Genomic DNA, 4,405 nt, shown 5'->3' with positions numbered 1-4,405 from the left:
CAGCGCCAAAATGCTGCGCGTTTCTCTCTGGTACTTGCAGGAGAAAAAAAAACAAACAAAAAACAAACCCGATAGGCTGTGGCTAGTCACATGGGCTGCAATGTGACCGTTCAAAATAAGAGTCTAAACATTTTTTTTTTTAGCCGTTTTAAAAAATAAAATAAAAGCAAGATTAATTTACAAATTTTTAACCATGTAATGTATTAAATCCAAATTAAGTACTAATATTGTCTTTGTAATGTATATCTTATGGTTATTTTTATTACCATGGGCTTTGTATACATATTGCCTGTTTGACTGCCTTATTAAGGTGCACAACCACTCAAAATAAGATCAAATTGATATTGACTTGCTAAATTAGACTGGTTAAGATCATGGAGTAAAAAAAATCATCACATGTATATAGTCCATATATGTCTGTGGATATACCCTCCCAAAAAACTGCAGCAGTTAAACATGCAAAATGAACATAAAGTTTACGCTGATAGTGGACACTGAGATTTACATCTGTAGGCTGTTTTACCCTATCAATGAAATTTCTTATAGAACAGTCATTTTGTTGCAGATCAGAACATGCTGAAACTTTTTGTAAGGTAACCCTAAAATATTTCTGTTTGTATTTTTGTTGTTACTAACCTGCCTTTTAAAAAAAGTATTTGTTGAAGTTTGTTTGTGTTAGTAAAGCTTTCCTCTTTTCAAACTTCCTTTCTGTTTTCAGTTGTTAATAAAGAAGTTAAATATTGTTATCTTAGCTTAATAGCCTTGCATTTGTGTGTAACCCGGACAAATGTATTGACAAAGTTCATGAGATTTGTTAGTTAAAGAGGGTTAAAAAGTTTGAATTGTTAAATATATTGTTATGTGTGGGATGCAACATGAGGATGCAACAGGAGCAACCAATCATCACAGAGGTGAGAGACTCTTCTGCAGCACAATTTTCCCAGAGGTCAGTCCCAGACCACCTAGGAAGGAAAACAAACACAAACCCAACAAAACAGTGTCCAGCCAAGCCCCCCAACACACAACAGTACCCCCCCCCCATTAACGGGAAGCCTCCCGGCGACCGCACAGACCTGACCCGAAAACCGCCCCTCTCGTCGGGGTCCAAACAGGAAACAGGCAGCAACGACGCCCACAGGGTCCACAGCAGGCAACAGGGCCAGGAAATGCGGCCAGAAGGCAGGCTGGCAACAAAACAAAAACACCCCCAAAAACCCCAAAAGAGTCCCAACACAACCCCACATAAAAAAACAAAAATACAAAAAAAAAAAAACCAGCATCCCCCCAGAGAACACCATCAACACATCCCAGGGAAGCACACTGGGGAAAACACAAAAAGAAAATCATAACACCCACCCCAACACCACCCCAGGGGACCGTCTCATCAAACCCCGGCGAGAAACAAAAAACAAATAACACCCTCCTTCCGACCTGTAGAGCCCAATTCCTCCCAGAGGTCATCCATGGCAACTCCAGGAGTAGTAACCATGGCCGGGACCTTCCAGGAGTCCCCAGGTGTATCCGGGAGTCTCAAACGCCCCTCAGAGGACCGTCCCATCAAACCCCAGGGGACACTCCCACGACCCAGAAAAACCCCCACCCCAGCCAAACTCGGCCAGCTGGCTCCACAGTCAACCTCCCCCCCCCCAGAGGACCGTTCCATCAAAACCCCAGAGGGGGAGATAGGAGGAAACACAAACAACATAAAATTCACAGAACCCCAGGGAACCCCAAAAACCACCCCAGGGGCAAACAAAAACAAATGACAGCCCCGTGGACCTCCCCAGCACACCGAAAACCCCGGAACACCCTTAGAGTCGGTCGGCAAGTACGTCATGGCGAACGGCTCAGGACCACTGAGCCGGGGAAGACGACGGGGGAAAAAATAACCCAGCTCCATCCCCAAGGGCAGGGGAAAACCGGCACCAAGGCCGGAGTCGTCTCTCCGACCATACTCCAGCCTATCGGGAGGGGGGAGCAACAGAAAAGGTGTATGGCTCTGATCGGCCCCACCGCTCCGACCGGAGTATATCCCCACTGCCCAACACCTCAGCGATGCCAATGGCGAACGGTCAGAGGCTTGCTGAGGCTGGAGTGGAACCGGGAATCAACTAAACTCAAACAAAGGACCCTGGACCCCCCCCAGGTGCAGAGGTTTTCATGGGAACGCCCAGCGTAACCAACCTGCACCACCCCACAACACCAAAGACAGACGGCCAGAAGTGTGTGAGGCAGGGGTAGGGGACAGGGAAGTAAAAAACAACAAAACAAAACAACCCACCCCACTAAAAAAAAAAAAAAAATGTAAATAACTATAAACAATAAAAAAAACTCCTACTCACCTGAGTCCAAACGAACTCCAATCAGCCTGTTCACTCCACCAGGACTACATACAAATTCTGTGCCCATAAATCAAAATACCAATTTTTCCCCATTTACATCTCAACCCCTCCAAAAAACACCTGGAGCAACATCACTGAGCTGTTTCCTGTCGCTCAGTCGACCGGGGCAATATAACAGTTCTATTCCTTCCGAGTTGCATCGGCTCCTCCACTAGAGGAGCTAGAGGTCCCGTCGGAGGAGTCTCAGTGGCACGAAGAAGAAGTGGTCCGGACTTGTGTCGGGGAGAACCCTGAGACCCAAAAGTCCGCTCGGACACTCGCCCTCTCTCCCGTCCACGCTCCTTAATCCGATCGTCCAGACGGATAACCAAGGATATCAACTCATCTAATTCCTTCGGTTCGTCATGGACCGCTAGCTCGTCTTTCAGGAAATCGTTCAACCCGTCTATAAACACCCCCCTCAAAGCAGCAGCGTTCCACCAGATTGTGCAGAAAAGATTTGAAAATCCACAGAATAGTCTGCTGCACTACGTCGCCCCTGTCGGAGATTCAGCAATCGCTGAACCGATGTATCTGCCTTCACCGGATGATCAAAAACCAAACGAAATTCACGGGAAAATTCATTGAAGGTTTCCAACAGTGGTGATTTGCTGCTCCACAATGCAGTGGCCCACGTCAGGGCATCACCCCGCAGCAGATTTATAACGTATGCAACGCGGCTACTCTCAGAAGAAAAAGATGCCGGTCGCTGAGAAAAAACTAAAGAACACTGCATTAAAAACGGAGCATGTTGGGAAGGTGTCGTAGCACGGACCCACAACAGGGGGCGCAAATGAACGGACAATGAATAAGCCAAAAAGTAACAATTTAATGTTGTGATAATACACAACTAAATACACAGAATTTGCAAAGTCAATTGACACCAGGTGACGTGTGGGCAGGCTCGAAGATAGAAGACCCCCGACGAGAGAGAAGCCGCGTCCCACACGGCTTCCACCACCAACGGTCTGAAGAACACGGGAGCCGCCAAGTCCCGAGTCCCCAGGTGGCCTCTGTCTTCGGCTGTCGACCCTGGTACTGCTGGCAGAAAGCAGAGACAAGATGAATGAGTGTGAGTCCGCACACTCAGTAATCCACAGTCTGCACACAGTTAGGAGGGAGCACCTCCACCTCCAATCACACACTCGTGCAGCTCCTGATTAACCACTTATCTGGTTTGGGGTGTGAGGCGAAGCTGTCGCTGTCACACCAAACGCCAATCCCACAGATAAGGAAAACACCAGGAAAACGGCTGCAACAGAAGTTCAGATTATTACACAACGTATGAGTCAGCAGAGAAATTACCTCTTCAGTAGTCGATTTCTCGGTGAGGAGGTGGAGTTGCAGTCCGGCCTTTATGGTGATGATGATGATGATGATGAACGAGTGACAGCTGGTGCAGAGGATGAATGACAGCTGTCACTTCTTCTGGGTCTGGCGCCCTCTCGTGCTTGGAGCCCGCACTCCAAGCAGGGTGCCCTCTGGTGGTGGTGGGCCAGCAGTACCTTCTCTTCAGTGGCCCACATAACAGGACCCCCCCTCAACGGGCGCCTCCTGGCATCCGACCAGGCTTGTCCGGATGTCTCGTGTAAAAATCGGCCAGGAGGGCTGGGTCCAGGATGAAGCTCCTCTTCACCCAGGAGCGTTCTTCAGGTCCATACCCCTCCCAGTCCACCAGATATTGGAACCCCCGGCCCTTACGACGGACGTCCAGGAGCCTGCAGACTGTCCAGGCAGGCTCCCCGTCAATGAGCCGGGCAGGAGGCGGTGTAGGTCCCGGGGCACAGAGGGGCGAGGTGTGGTGTGGTTTCAGACGGGACACATGAAACACAGGGTGAATCCGCAGTGAAGCTCCAACTCCCGGCTTCACTGCGGGTTGATCAACTTCCACTGCAGTGGAGGATATCTTGAGGATACGAAATGGTCCGATGTACCTGTCCTTCAGTTTTGGGGAGTCAACATGGAGAGGGATGTCCTTGGTTGAGAGCCACACCTCCTGCCCGGGCTGGTATGTGGGGGCCGGG

The sequence above is a fragment of the Thalassophryne amazonica genome, chromosome 18 (assembly GCF_902500255.1).
Source record: "Thalassophryne amazonica chromosome 18, fThaAma1.1, whole genome shotgun sequence".
In the NCBI taxonomy this organism is placed as follows: Eukaryota; Metazoa; Chordata; class Actinopteri; order Batrachoidiformes; family Batrachoididae; genus Thalassophryne; species Thalassophryne amazonica.
Note: the sequence above shows the minus strand (reverse complement) of the source record.